Here is a 15,858-nt window from a genome sequence, read left to right on the forward strand (position 1 = left end):
GTGGGCTCTGCAGATATGACCTGAGTTTGAACTCCAGCTGTGGCATGTATTAGTTTCCTCATCCATAAGAAAGTGGTACCAATCTCATAGGATTCTGATGAGGATGCAGGAAACAGTCTATTTAAAAGCCCTTAGCATCATGCCAGCCAGGTACATGTAAGTATTAGCTATTAGTGATGTTATTTCCTGATCATCTTGGCCAACCCTGATTTCTTCTTTCTCTGAACTTTTGGACTTCTTTACGGTGTCAAAATGGAAGGTCCCCTAGTGATCATCTAGTCTGATTCCTTCACATTCTAGAAGGGGAAGCTGAATATCAGAGAAGGGAAGGGACTTGCCCAGAGCCACACAGCAGAGCCAGGACTCAAACTTAGTTCCTCTGATGCCCAGTCCAAGGGCCTCTTCTTCCTTGATGTCCATCCTGTGGCCTGAACAAAGAAGGCAATTGCAAGGAATCCATGGCTGGATGGAGAAGAGGCGAGAGAGAAGGTAGGGGAAGCTAAGTGTGTTCAGCCTTCCAGTTAGGAGAGCCCAGAGCTAGTCTTTCCCCAGGATGTGCAAGCCGTGTTCCTAACTGAAGATCCCAGTTCACATGAGTCTACCTCCTTAGCCCTTCAAGTTCCCGCCACCATTTATGACGTCATGAGCAGGAACCGGTCCAAACAAGGCTTTGTGAATTCACAGAGGATCTATGACTGTTGTGGCCTGTGGAGAGAAAAGGTCATGTTAGAGGAAACATTGCAATCCAGGAATGTCAGGGCTGAATTAAACATGACACTGATGAGGAATCTGAAACCAGAATTCCTCAAGGAAGGGACATTCCTCAATTTCGCAGACAGCTCTAGCTGACCCAGATGGCTGGCCACAGGCCACCAGGAGGCTTCTCAAAGGGAGCCAGGGACAAGATCTCTCTCCCTGATGCTGAGTCCTGCCACCATCCTAAGTCCAGGTGGGGACATAGGTGAGGGAGGTCCTGCAAGTTGGTATCAGAAGGCAGAGAGGGGAGCATCTGAGGTGTATTTTTACTCCCTGCAGAGAAAAGGGTCTATGTGCAGGGGTATGTATTATCCTTTGCACCTGATCTAGCTCAGGGAATGGTGTTATTCGTCCTATAGAATTTTCTGTGACGATGGAAACATCTGCACAGTCTGGTATGGGAGCCACTTGCCACATGTGGCTGTTGAATATTTAAAAAGTGGCCAGTGAGACCAAGGGACTGAGTGCAGTGTGTGAGACCAAGGGACTGAGTGCAGTGTGGGAAAGAGCACTAGACTAGGAGTCAGGAAGTCCCTTCATTTACTCACTTGGAAAGTCACTTCCCCTGTCTGGCCTTCACTTCCTTGTCTGTAAAGTGAGGCTGTTGGGCCAGAAGGCATCTCTAGCATTCCCCATGGAATCCCAATCCAAGGAACACAGAAGAAGCAGAGAATTGGATTCAGTGCACTCTCCCCCTCCCTCACCCCCTCTCCTCCATTTCTCATCCTCCTGCTCAGGCTGAATGTGGCCCCCCCCATGAGATCTGGGCCTGTTTGTTTCTCCAGGCCTGTCTCTGTTACTTCCTCCTTGCCTGCTTCGAACTCCATGCTCCACTCAGAGTGAACAATTTTCAGTTCCCTGAATGTATTCTCTCTTTGCATATTCTATTCCCTTTCCTAAGAACACCCTTCCTTGTGCTCTCGCCTTGGCCATTTTCAGGTCTCAAATGACATGTCACTTCCTCCAGGAAGATGTGCCAGATCCCCAAATCCTGACTAGATGCTCCCCTGTCCAGGCTCCTGTAGTTTCCTGTATTTCTCCTGCCAAAACACATCTCTACCACACTTCATTATCATTACCTATTAGCCTGCTGCCCCCAGAGCAATGCTGTCCAATAGAACTTTCTGATGAAAGAAATGTTCTATACATGTGCAGTCCACTGTGATAGCCACACGTGGCTGGTTGCTGAGGATTTGAAATGTGGCTAGTGCTCTGGAGGAACTGAGTTATCAACTTTACTTAATTTTAACTAATTTATATTCAAATAGCCATGGATGGCTAACAACTACTATACTGGACAGGGCAGCCCCAGAGTCTGTGACCTCTGAGTAGGCAGGAAGTGGGTCTGACCTTGTCCATTCTTACATCCTCAGTGGTCTATAATGTTGCCATTAAGAATGAAGAAATTCCAGAACCTGAAATGATCAAGAATCCTGAAATGACCCAGAGCCAACCCATCCCCTCCGAAAGCATCTTTTCAGTGGGTAATGAACCGAGATCTTATGTTTGTGAAATACTCGAGAGTTTACAAAGGACGTGGGCAAACCATTTTATTTTAATTACCGTCACAGAAGGCAGGCCCAGCTGGACTCATTACCCCCATGTTACAGCAGGGGATCACTGAGGCTCCGGATGGGAAAGTGAGGCTCAAGAGAACCAGCTGGTCAGTGTAGAGCCGGGCTGCTCCATGGTGGGCTGGTCCCTAAGGCCCCACTTGACGTCGAAATGAGACCCAGCACAGAGGGAAGGAGTGAGCTTTTCCTTCCCTGTGTAAAGTCCACAGACAATAAATGGAAACAGATGGAATAGAAATGAAGGGGAGGAGAACGCGGGCTGGGCATCTGGAGGTTTCCTGACGGCCCTGGGGTCTGGAATCCCCTACCGCAGGCAAAGGAGGAATTAGTGGTCCAGGGGAGAACCCAGGGTAGGGGTAGGTAGGCAGACCAGGTCGTCCCTGCCCCCCGTGCCAGTTCCTGCTTCAGCCACAGAATCGTCAGGCCTCCAGATCCTCCCCAGAGCTCCCTCCCCTCCCTGGAATGCTTGGCAAGTGATAGCCAGTCTGGGAAGTGACAGGTGGGGAACCGACAAAGAAGGGCCCTGTGCTCTGCCAGGGGGTAGGATGGGGCCTCCGCTGGGCCTTGTGGGGCTGCCTGGCGGCTGGCTCCTCCATCTCGGGGAATTCCCCTCCTGCCTAAAAGTCAACCCAGCCCAGCCCTCCTTCCTGCAGAAGCACAGTGAGCAGAGGAGCCTTCACAGGGCGGCAGCCCCCACTGCGCCCACCCGTGTCTTCTCCTGCCCCAGGTGAGTGACCCAGCCCGGGCATCCGTGAGCCGAGACAGGGGTGAGGGCTCACTGCACAAGGCTGCCAGGGCCACCAGACCACCCCACCCCACCCCCGGCTCTGCGCCACCTGGCCTCCTACTTTCCTGCCAGCAGGGGTGGACCAGTCCCGGGGGCTGGCTCCCTCTTCCCCCGGCCAGAGCTTGGGCTCTAGGCCTCTCTACCTCCTTGCCTGGCCTCATTGTCGTCTTGCTTCTCTCCCTCCATTTCTTATTTCCTCTTCCTGCCCTCCTCAGCCAGTGTTTTTCTCTCTAGTCAATGCTAGTTCTTCCAAAGAGAAGGAAAAGTCTCTTTTTGTCTTTCCTTCAGGAAAGGGATTAGGTTCCCCAGCGCGGGTGTGGGTTTATGTTGCTGTGAGAATGGGTGCTCGCGTTTGCGAGCATGTGTCAGATCCATTGAGGGATATATGTATGTGTCTGAGTGCAACTTCACAAGCACACCTATGTGTTGGTGGCTGGGTCATTGTGTGAACGTGTGTGTGTCTGTGTGTGAATGTGAGCTTGGGAGGGTGGGCGTGGGCATGTGTGTTGGGCATTTTAGTCATCTACAGCTAGGTTGGAAGAGACTAGGTGGGAGTCTAGCCCTGCCTCCCTTGGGAACACAATGGACAGCTAGGACCCTCCTTAGCAAACGGATCTCTGGAGGGCTCTGCCACCTGCTCGCCTCCTAGGGCTGGCTGGACCCTTCTGCGGTTGAACCTTTAACAGAGGGCCTCAGGCACTGGGAGTGGGTGAGGGCTGGCAGACAGTGGGGATACGGCCTCCTCTTTAAATCCCAAACAGTCCAGATTTTCCAGAGCTGGTCAGAGGCCCAGCCCAGGGAAGTCCCTTGCTAAGAGGAGCAAGAAGCCAAGACCAAGTCCCTGTCACCGCTGCTTCTTGGCTGGAGAACAATGGAGGGAGAAGCGGGAGGGACCCTGGAAGAGGGAGTATGAGAGAGGACATGGGGTGAGGCTGAAGGAGGGTTGCTCTCTGGGCCCTGTCAGGGCTTCCCAGGATTAGGAAATGCCTGGTTCCCATGAGGGTGCCTCCCTCAGGGGCTGGGCTGGGTTGACCTCTCCCCACTTCTAGGAGGATGACAAGGAGCAAGTTTGGATCCAAACCCAGATCTGGCTTGACACACTGACCTGAAGACAGGGAGGCCCGAGGGAGAGGAGGTGGACTAGGGGAAGCCTGGGGCTCCTGGGAACTGTGGGAGGTGCCTGGTTAGGCCACATATGCTCCGAGGCCGGGAATTTCCCCCAGAGTCACTTGGCTCTTTCCTCTCTGCCACTGGCGTCCTAGAAACCCCAGTGTGACTGGCAGGCCCAGGGCCGCAGCGGAAACAGCTGGGAGGGAGAAAGAGGAAAACAGGAAAGACCCTGGAGGAAAAAGTCAGGAGAAACGCCTTCTAGGCCTTGTGCTTCCCAGAATGCTTTGTGAGGTCTAGGGCAAGTTCATCCTCAGCTCTGGGCCCTGGGCATTGCTGCCTTTAACTCACGCCAGGCCCTGTGACCTCTCGTTCTTTCTCTACCCTATGCATCAGGGTCTGCTTTACACTTCAGGTTATTGGTGAGGAAATAGGCAGAGTGATCACGAGGTGTAAAGGCAGGGCTGCGACCTAAACCCAGGTCTGCCAGACTCCAGAGCCCACACCCTAACCCTTGCATGGCATGCAAGCTCTTGGAGGAGGGGCAAATCGTGAGAATGAGATGCTTTAGTTCACCTTAGGGTGCATAATGAATGTGAAAAGTTATGGATATCTTAAAGCTGTCCTATCCATCTGTCTTGCAGTTATTGGGAGGTAGATAGAATTAAAAACGTTTCTTAGGCCAAGCGTGGGAAGTAGGAACCATAGGTACTGCCCACTTATTTATTTCTTACCAAAAAATATGATTACCTATGACAATTTCAGTCAACATCACGTGCTTGGTGTGCAGTTCTCATTTAGCTATCACTAAAATCTCTTTCTCTCGTGTGCACACACCCAGTACCAAAAAGCACCTAGAATCCACCACGGGTTTTACATTCCCGAGATTGCCTCAGGCTGCGGAGACAGGCGACCGGAGATGGGGATGGAAGGAAGGGACCCAGATTCAGGGTTGCTCTTTTCCTAGTTCATTAGCTGCTCACCTTGACTTTCATTCACCTCCAGCCAAGACCCCAACTCACAAACTCACCTAATAAAGTTAGGTGGAGCTTGCTGGCTTTAGAAGTTCCACGTCCCATCAATGGGGGGGTGTGGAAATAGCACTGCTCTAGGAGCAGGAGCCGAGGCTTCTAGCCCTGAATACGAATCACAGGCCTGCTGTAAGACCTTCAGCAAGTCCCTACCCTTCTCTGGCCCTCAGAGGCTTCATCCCTATGAGAAAAAGGCAGGTCTGACCATTTCTAAACAACCCTTTAAGGCCCGGCATTTTGAGCTCTCTTAGTAGCTGGCAAGACTCTGGCATAATGCTTAAGAGCATTAAAAGTTTAGGAGCCCAGTTACCTGTTGTTGTATAAGACCTTGGACAAGTCATCTAACGCTTCAAAGCCCCAGTTTCATCTGCGAAGTGGGGATGACAGTGGCAATAACCTCATGGTGGTTGGGAGATACCCTATTGTGTTAAAGTGCAGAGCCAGCACATAGCAAAATACTCCATAAATGTACCTCTTGACATTTTTAATACACCACCTCCACTCTTCTTTAGAAACTTGATTTGGAGCATAATTAGTTATAGGTGAGTTTTTTGGTATGTTTTTTATTTCCCTCAAGTGTGGACTTAGGTCTTTCTTCAGGGCAGCCGTAGTGGAAGTGGTGCAGAGGTAAGGAGTGGCAGAAAGGAGACTGGAAAGTTTCGTGTTTTAAAACAAAACAAAATGAAAAACATAGGCCTTTGATTCTCCTCCGAGGTATGGCTTTGTGCAGGTGATTGTTGTCACTCTGGAAGAGCAAGAGGTTTCCAGCTGCCTGGGTCACTCAGCTTCCGGCTTGGACTTCTCCTTCTAGATCTGAGGGTGGCAGGGGGTGCCAGGTTAGGGGTCTGATTTCCCACTCTGCCTGGGAGCTAGGGTCCCATAGAGGATGTGGATGGTGACATGGAACTTGGAGATGGTACATTCCTGGGTTTAACAGTGAAGTTCTGTCCAGTGCTGACAACCCATGTCTATATGCCACTATCGTATTTTTTACTTTTTAACAAAAAGTGTGGGGCGCCTGGGTGGCTTAGTCAGTTAAGCGTCTGACTTTCGCTTAGGTCATGATCTCGCGGTTCGTGGGTTCGAGCCCCGCATCGGGCTCTGTGCTGACTGCCGGCTCAGAGCCTGGAGCCTGTTTCAGTCTGTGACTCCCTCTCTCTCTGACCCTCCCCTGCTCATGCTGTCTCTCTCTCTCTCTCTCTCTCCTAGAAATAAATAAAAACATTAAAAAAATTTTAAAAAAAGTTTATTTACTGAGAAAGAGAGAAAGAGAGAAAATGAGTAGGGGAGGGGCAGGGAGAGAGGGAGAGAATCCCAAGCAGACTCCTTGCTCAGCATGAGCTCTGACTCAGGGCTCAAACTCATGACTGGGGGATCATGACCTGAGCCAAAATCAAGAGTCGGACGCTCAACCAATTGAGCCACCCAGGCACCCCACTTTTGCTTTCTGTAAAATTGTCACTATAATTTCTTGAGTGCCTACTGTGTGCCAAGCTTTGGGCTTTACTTGCATGATCTCATTTATCTCCATAATCACCTTAGGGGTAAGGTACAATTATTTTCTCCATTTCTTAGGGAGGGACTAAGGCTTAGGGAGGCCACCCTGGTAGCAAGTGGCTGAGTAGGGGTTAGAACCCAATTAGTTAAATTCATAGCCTATGGTCATAATGAACATTGAGTTTGTGTAAGAAAAATCATGATACTGGAAAAACAATATGGTGCAGTGGAAAAAGTACATATGACTGGAAACCAAGGTCTTGGGTTCCAACCGTGAAGGCATCAATCAACGTATGTGGCCCTGAACAAGTCCTTTCCTACATTGAGGCCTCAGTTTACCTATCTGTCAAATAGAGGATTATGAACAATGGCTAACATGGTGGGATGTTTTGAATTCAAACTAAGACTTAAAAGGATGGAAGGGGTGGGTGTGCTCATGACTCTGAAGAAGAAAATTTTCTCACACATTGTGTTAAAAATTATCCCCAAATTAGGAAATCAGGCAAAACACTGGCCCTATGACCTTTTTATGTAGTACCGGAACACTGTCTAACAAGTCCACTTGGGGTCATCAGACACTTTAAAGCATGAAACTATTTGTCTCTCTAAGGTCAGATATTTTATAAAAACAGCTGAAATAGTTGGGAAACAAAATGCAAATAGTCAGAGACTCTGTTTTTTTAGAGTAAATTTCGGTGTTCATGAGAAGACTTGGGTTGAGATTAGGAAGACAGAATTCCAGGAGGAGGCAAATTGGGAAGTGTAGACAGATAGCAAGAAAAAAACCAGTTTGGGGAAGCCTAATGGGTAGTGGTGTTGCCTGAGAGCTGCTGATAACCTGTGGGGTGGAGATTCTAATCCCTCTGTATCCTTCCCCCTGACCCTCTCCACCCCCCATTTGGTGACACTCAATGGTAAACACCACTTGGCCTTTGCCAACATCTTGGCCTTTGCCAAACATCTTTGCCTTTGCATCATCCCCCCCACCTTTAAAATCAGAGTATATGAGTTCTTAATTTCATAATTAAAGTAAACCAGAATATTGTTTTGGGAATTTGATAACACTTTTGGGGAAGTTATTAAAGGCCCCCCAGAATTGGAAAACACCTTTTAGGTAAATGAAGTTACAAAGCTAGGAAGGAGAATCCTTGAATTAGGTTTATACTTGGAAAGCGGTGTGTGTGTGTGTTGATGTATGCTCACACAGTCACAGTTGAGTGACAGATCTCTCCTTCCCTAAAATGAGGGCCTGTATTAAACACCTCCCCAAATCCTTTCTGAGGATGAGGGCCTGTCAATGACGAAGTTTTCATCAGTTCCGGGGAAATGAGTCTTTTGCAATAGGTTTTTCATAAAGCTATATTTACCCCATTGAAAGGGCTGTCCTTTATTCCAAGTTTAGGTCCTTCCACTTTTTGAAATTAAAATTCTCTTTTAAGTAAAATGATGGGCTTAAAAAGAAACAGCAAAAAAGTGTTCCCACCGTTAAACCGAGCTGCTCCTTAAGGGTCTGGGAAATCCCACAACTCCTTGGATGATCTGGCCCACTTATATGTAGGCAGGGTGGGAGGCGGGCTCTGGATTTGCCCGTTTGGGTTTGAATCTTGGTTCAGCCACTTACTGTCATTTAACCTCTCTGTGGCTGTTATATTAATTTATTTACGGTAAACAAGGGGCTAAAACCCATCTCACTAGGGTGGCGTGCGAAAGAAATAAGTAATGCATGCAAAGTGCTTACAGTGTCTGGAACATTAAGTATGCAAAAAATCTTCTTTAGGGTCTTCGAATTTCCGGGAGCTCTAGGAAGTTGTTAAGGAGCGCCCTGGCCCCAACTCCGGGGCCCTGAGCTCTAGCTCTGGCTCAGCTCCAGACGCTTACGTGCCTTTTGGCAAGTCGCCTCCCAGCTCCGGTCCTCGCGAGCCCCTCCGTTGCAAGGAAGGGGTGGGGTGGTCTCTGAGGCTAGTCTCCGCTCTGAAATTCCGGCCTCATCCCGGTCTCCGGAGCTTCCGGAGCGGGGACTGCGGCGAGGGGCTGCCCAGGCTCTGGAGGTCAGAGTCCGAGGGGCGGGCCTGAGGGAGTGGATACCGACTGCTGCTCCACTGCGATCCGCCCCGGACCTCCCAGGGCGGCCGCTGTTTACCTCGTTTCGTCCCACCCCCGCGGCCGCGGGCCCCGCCCCGGAGGCGTAGCGCGATTGGGCGAGCGGCTTGTCAATCTCCGGGGACTTTCCCAGGGGTAGGGTGGCCCAGCCCCCCGACACTTCCTCCTCCCCGGCGCGGTCCTCCGCCCGGCCGGGAACCTGCGGAGTTCTCGAGGGCCAGATCCCGGCCGGGGCCGATAACCTGTCCCTGGACCCGGGGCTGGGCGCGGAGAGCGGGGCGCTGTGTCCCAGGACCTCCACCATCAGGTAAGCCGGCCGGGCGGAGCGAGGATGGGGCGGAAGGGAGTCCGGGACCCGGCCGTTCAGAGCCTTGGCAGTGACCCGGCACGGAGATAGGGGGAGGTCAGGCCTAGCCTGGTGGCCTGGGCTCCTCGGCTCCTAGGCCCCGGAGCGTGAGGTCCGAGCGGCCGGGGTCGGGCCGCGGCGAATCCCTGCGGGGCGCGGAGGGCGGTGGGCGCGCCTGCGCACTGCGTGGGTGATCGCCGTCTGGGAACGATCGTGCCGGCGCGTGTGGGGCGTGTAGACACGCCGGGTAGGGGGCAGTGGGCTGGCGTGGGTCTGTTTACAGTGTGCGAGACCAGCTTGGGAGCAGTGTGCACCTGTAATGAAGAGGAAAATAAGTTATGAGGCGAAGTTATTGGACGCTTTCCAAGTACTGATTTAAACCCTTTACATGTTTTAAACTCATGTAATGGTCACATTTTTCCTTAAAATGAGCATTATTATTATCCCTATTTTACAGTTTAGGAAACCGAGGCACTTGGAGATTGGGGTCACAAGCCAGGGAGTTGCAAAGTCAGGATTTGAACCCGGGCCTTTGGTTCCAGAGTCCCTGCTATACAGTTTCTTTTGAACACATTTTGCACACTGTTGGAAGCAACATTTGTGTGCATTTGCAGGATAGCTGTAGTGAGTTTCTGGGTGTGATTATGGGTGTGTTTCAATGTGTGAGTGAGTTTTCCACTCACTGGAAAGAGATTGTATTTTGGTTGGGGTGGGGAGATACAGAAGAATCAGCAACATCCGTCCCCACTTTCTTGCAGAATGACAGCACAGAGAAATCTGTGGATTCCCAGTGCATCATTTTGATTTCACAACATCATCAAAATAGAATTTAATCAACATCTATTTTCCAAACAGCAAGGTGTAGTAGAGGGGAATTCAACCTCTGATGAGAGGTCAGGAAAGAGGACTCTCAGTGTTTTTTGTTTTTTGTTTTTGTTTTGTTTTGTTTTTATTCCTGACAACAGATATTGCATTAGGAGGCTAGAACATTTATTAGTACTACCTCACAGGAATCATGTGATTAATCTCCTTATTTTACAGCAGAGAGAACCGAGGCAGTGAAAAACCAATAGCGGTAATGATGACAGCGTACATTTATGAACACTTACCATGTGCCAGGCATAGTGCTTCACATTCAGTATCTCGTTTAATCTTTCTAATAGCCCTAGGAGATAGTAGCCTGCTGGTAGCTTCAATTTTCAAATGAGGAAATTGAGGCTCCAAAAGGTTAAGACTTGGCCAAGACCAGTAAGCCTTGAACAGTATAGCCCTGTTCTCTTTCTACTGACCAAGGTTTCTGTCCTGTGTCCTGGGAAAATAGTGTAATCAGGAACTGGCACTTCATGGAAGCACTTGATCATGCCTCCCTTAGAAGCTGCAGTTGTGAGTGTCCTGTATCCAGTTACTTCTGTGACCCTGTTTCCCCCACCCCCAGGGTGTCCTGTGGGGACTCGTGATGCTCTCATGCTGAGGGGTGGTGCCTGCCCCTATGCCCACACCAGGTTTTTTGGGGCCCCAGGAAGCCATGGGGTCTGACTCATACCCTTCCCCCTAATGCTGCCTGTGAGTTGGGGCCCGGATGTCCTGGGGTGGATCTGGCCGACCTGGTTTGAGCACCTCACAATTGTGGGAGGTCGTCTGTCTGCCTCTGTCTCTGAGTAGTGCTTGGTATTATTTCTGCTTGCATTGCAGTTTAGCCACGGCAGTCTGCTTTTCTTCCCTCCAACATACCAAGCTTGTTCTTGACTTGAGGCCTTTGTATGTGCTGTTCCTTCTGCCTGGAACACCTTTCCCCATTTCTTTACATGGCTAGGTTCTTATCTGCCAAGGCTCAGCTCAAATGTCACCTCCTTAGAGGGGCCTTCCCTGATTGTTCTATGCAAAGTAGCCCCTTTTTTCACTTTCTGTCATATTACTGTTGTGTTTTTATACCTTCATCATGCTCTGAAACAATCTTGTTTATTTGCGAATGAGAAAGTATATGTATAGAACTTAGTGTCTAGAGTGTAATAATTTTTAGTGTTTACTTCTCTGTTGCCTTTCTCTCTTCCTGGGAGAGAAGCTGAGAGCAGGGACCACTTTAGTGCATGTGCATCCTTAAACTGGATAAGAGTGTCTGGGGTGAGGCTCTGCTGGGTTTGTTCAATGGATGCATAGAATAAAGGAAACTAGAATAATGGTGCATTTCACTGAGGCGGGGAGATGAGAAGGCACTTGTCCCAGAAGGATAGCATCAGGTGGAGAACCAGAACTTGCTCCCCAAGGGATTTTTTTCTTTCTCTGATAGTCCGCAGACTTATTCCTGACAACCCTTGTGCCCAGTGCTTGCAGAGGAGCATGCTGCTCTGGTCCATAAGGAGCTAGCTTGGCCCTCTGGGAACTTGTAGTGGAATGGGGAGAAATGTGCTCTGAGCACGTGCCCCCAAGGGCCCTGGCAGAAGTCTCACCCGAGTGCAGGGCAGTTTGGGGGCACCAGGTGGTCAGGGGGCTTCAAGGCCAGGCTCTAGAAAGATGATGAGAGCACGGTGAGCTCTGAGCCCCTCTGCAGTGTAGTAGACCGGGTAGAGGATTTGGGGTAAGGCTTTGCTGGGTTGGGGGAGCTGACCACCTAGACCAGGAAAAACCCTCAAGGTCTTGGCTACCAGGCAGAGAAGTGGTGGCATCTCCCTGTTGGCAGCATTGGGAAGTGATTAGAGCAGTTGGTTGGCAGACTGCAAGTGTGCATGTGAAGCATCTGGGTGGCTTGGTAGGCACATACTGGTCTGTGTGCCCAGAGGGGCTGATCTAGTGGGTCGTGCCCATGCCTGGTGTGGTGCACTTTGGGAACCCCTGCTGGAGAGCGTGTGCTGCAGAGCTTGGCACACCTGAGAGGGTGCAGCCCCTGCCTCCTCATCTGTAAGGCGCTCTGATGTGAGTGCTGCGAATTAATGGGACAGCCCAGGGCTGGTGTGGGTAAGTGATCCATCAGTGCTGGCTACTGATCTTGTTAGCAGTGATCATCATGAGGATGCTGAAGAGATTTCAGTAGATGATGGAGATGGCCTGATACTCCCTGCTTTGGGATAACCTGCCTTCACCCCTCTGCCGCTTGAGGACCATGCTGTGTCCTGTCTGGATGGGTCGTCCTTTGCTCTGTGTCAGATGTTCTTTCCATCCTTGCTTGGAATAGTGGACACTCACATGTCCACATGGCACATATCTGGTCTGAATTCCCTCAGCAGCACCTAGCACCCCAGCAGGTGATCCTCGAGCCTCAGTTTGACCCCCATTCTCAGGGTCAGGGGCGTACTACTACCTTGTAGGCAGCCTCTTCCCATGTTATGGGTGGTTTGCTTTTGTGCCACCCCCCCCCCCCCCCCCCCGGCNGCCCCCCCCCCCCCCCATCCCCCGGTCCAGGCTCTTGCTTTCTCACCTCCCTTTTCCCACATTGCCCACCTGACCACTTTGAGGGAGGGCGGGCATGGTGCCATGTGGGAAGAGCTTGCACAGCTGGCCCCAGAAAGCCTAGGCCAGTGTCACCACCATCCTGTGCAGCCTTGGGCAGGTCTTCTTCCTTTGCGGGCTTTGGTGTTAGCTGCGAAATGAAGGGAGTCCACTGGCCGATGTCTTAGAATGTTCTCTTTCAGCCCGAAAAACTCTGCAGCCCAGTGACAGGGCTGCCTGCCCTCTCTCAGGCTATTCCTGCTGGGCTGGGCTTTGCTGTGCCCACCCTGACGCTTCTCCTTGCTGCACCCCTGCCTGCCCGAAGTGCCTGCTTCTCTTCGCCCTGTTCCTCTTTGAAGGGAGGGTGTCTGGGGCCCTCTGGAGAGTTCCCACAGAGGGGACTCAGGGAAGCAGGGAGCAGCCCCCCTGGTTCCGCAGAGCAGAGCTCCCCAACCTCCGGAGACTGATCTTGGCGGCCACCGTGGTCAGTTAGTTGCAGGAAGTTTTTGATGTTTTTCCCCCATGACTGGCCTAGGACAGTCACTCTTTTGAAAGGAACAGATGACTGGCCTGAGGAACAGCTGGCTCTTTGTCCCCAGGCAGGGCTGAGCTCCTCTCTCCCCAGGGACCTCACCCTGAAGCCGTTGCCTGTGTTCTTGAACACCTACAGGGTGGACAAACCGGGTGGCCCGGCAGATATGTGTGTGGGGGAAGGGCGGGGGTGCTGTAGGAGTTGTGTCACCAAGGAGTCATACTTAGAGGCCAGAGCTGGTATTTTTAGGGCGGGTGTGGGGGGTGTCCCATGAGTCAGGGGCCTTTGGTTTGGTCTCCACCCACACCGGAGAGTACTCGCTCCACTTTCCACTGACTGACAGGCCATCGTCCTCTGCCTTCATCGTGGCCAGCTTCATCAGTGGTCCCTCCGGTCCCACTTCTGCCTCTGCACGTGCTCCCCCACCCCCTGGGAAGAAGGCCAGAGGTCTAAACATTGGCAACACTGACACTTAGAAAATAGGAAGGGATCTTTCAGACACAGAAGGTAAGGTGCACACACTGGGCGCCCACCCATCAGGCTAAAGGGATCCAGATCCCGTACACCTGAGATTTCTCTTTGATCATCTACTTTCTGGAAGTAGCAAGAGTTCTGACTGAGGGTTTATTCTCTTATAGTTCTCTATAGTTTTAGTATAAATATATACATCCTTAAACAATATGTAGTAATTTCATATGTTTAAAAATGCTATTCAGATGTTATCATACTGTCCCTATGCATTGTTTTGCCTAATACTGTGTTTTGCCTACATTGTGTTTGTGAGATTTATTCGTGTTTGCATCTCTGGCCGCAGTCCATTCATTTTCACGGCTGTATTCTATTCCCTAGTATGAATTTGGCCCAATGTATTCCTTTTCTTCTTCATTAGGTAGCTTCCAGCCAAGGCTGGGAACCTCACTTAGCCCAGAAGGAGTGCCTCAACTATCAGCCATGGGGACAAGGGGCATGTCCTTTGGCTCTTATTGGAGTGGTCTCACCCCTGTCCAGCTGTCCCCTTCCTAGTCACTATGGCTTCTGCTGGGGTTGCACTTTAAGGTCAACAGAGAGCTCTGGGTTTCTAGTTGGTCCTCCCAGCATTTACATGGGGAGGAACGAGGGTGGTATGCTCAGGGTCACCTAGCAAGGAGCTGAGCCAAGCTGTGAGTCCTCCTTCCACTATATGTAGAGAAGAGCAATTCTTTTTTTTTTTTTTTTTTTTTGAGAGAGAGAGAGCACAAGCAAGGGAGAGGCAGAGAGAGAGAGGGAGACACAGAATCAGAAGCAGGCTCCAGGCTCTGAGCTGTCAGCACAGAGCCCGACATGGGGTTCGAACGCACACGCCGTGAAATCATAACCTGAGTCAAAGTCGGATGCTTCACTGACTGAGCTACCCAGGCGCCCCCAAGAAGGGAAATTCTTAAAGGTTATCCTCTTTCCCTTTGGAGGGGTAGTTACGGGGTTGGAGAAAGCCTTCATTGCCTCCCCAGCTTTGGGCATACTGGGGACTGGGAGACAGAAGAAGAGCCTAGTCCCTTTTGTCCAAGTGTGGACCTAGTGCCCCTTGATCCCATGGCTGATAGTTGAGGCACTCCTTCTGGGCTAAGTGAGGTTCCCAGCTGCCGGGATGGAAGCCAGCTTCTAGGCGCGGAGTGTGGGAGACCTGTGGGTCCCAGGAGCTGAGAGGAGGCGTGCACAGGGTGGAAGGAAGATGAGCTGGGGTTGCTGGGGCTGCTCTCTCACCCCTTCTTAGGATGCTTTTGGCAGCGAGGAGTACAGGGTGGCACCAGTGATGTGATGATCAGGTGTGGGTTCTGCTTCGTCCTTTGGCAATCGTGTGGCCTTGAGCCAAGCCCTGCACCTCTCTGGACTCTGCCTCCTCTCCGGCAGAGCAGGTGTCCCTGGCGTGAGGACCCACAGGCAGTGGGCAGGGAGCCTTGCACTGTTCCCAGCTGAGGGTGGTTCTCCAAAGTCTGCTGCTTCTCTTCCCGCCTTTGTCACCTCAAGGTCGGCCCTGGCCTTCCTGAAGCCAGATCCTTTCTGGTAGCTTCCAGGTTGAAACTCTCCTCTACAGTTGCCAGCTCTCCATGCATGGACTTCCCTGACTGGAAAGCTTGCTCCCGGAATTTTCCTCCCTATCTGTGATCAAATCTCTATAGCTTTGTCTGTGCATGGGAAGCAGTGCAGAATGAGCTCTCAGCCCTGCATGCTGTCCTCCAGGCCTCATTTGTGCCAGAAGAATGGGCCTTCCCTATTGTTCTGACCTTGTCAGACACATTAAAAAATTTTTTTTAATGTTTATTTATTTTTGAGAGAGAGGATCCAAAGTGGGCTCTGTGCTGACAGCAGAGAGCCCGATTGGAGGCTCGAACTCATGAACCATGGGATCATGACCTGTGCCGAAGTTGTACGCTCAACTGACTAAGCCACCCAGGTGCCCCAAGACACTTAAATTTTTAAAACTTATTTTAAAATATCCCTTGAAAAAAGTTATGATAATATTTTCATTGGAGGAACCCCCCCTCCTGAACTCAAGCAATATAAAAGGTATAAAGTAAAAAATGAAAGATTTCTTCTCTCTCCTTCTCCCCTGCCCCTATTCCCACTCTATTTTTATTTTTTATATATAGAGAGAGCCTGCATACATACGTGCGGGGGAAGGGCAGAGGAGAGAGAGAGAGAATCCTAAGCAGGCTCCACACTCAGCA

The 15,858-nt window shown here is 50.9% G+C and overlaps 1 protein-coding gene across 1 annotated transcript in view; it reads left to right on the forward strand.

Annotated features, from left to right (window-relative positions):
- Window positions 1–3,036: 3,036 nt before the first annotated feature.
- TNIP1 (TNFAIP3 interacting protein 1) overlaps window positions 3,037–15,858 on the forward strand; it is a 48,580-nt gene continuing 35,758 nt past the window's right edge. The window contains exon 1 of the mRNA XM_077769049.1: window positions 3,037–3,057. The gene's annotated coding sequence lies outside the window, so the exon portion shown is untranslated. The remainder of the gene's footprint in view (window positions 3,058–15,858) is intronic.

This window comes from Crocuta crocuta, unplaced genomic scaffold (assembly GCF_008692635.1).
Source record: "Crocuta crocuta isolate KB4526 unplaced genomic scaffold, BGI_CrCroc_1.0 scaffold340, whole genome shotgun sequence".
Taxonomy (NCBI): Eukaryota; Metazoa; Chordata; class Mammalia; order Carnivora; family Hyaenidae; genus Crocuta; species Crocuta crocuta.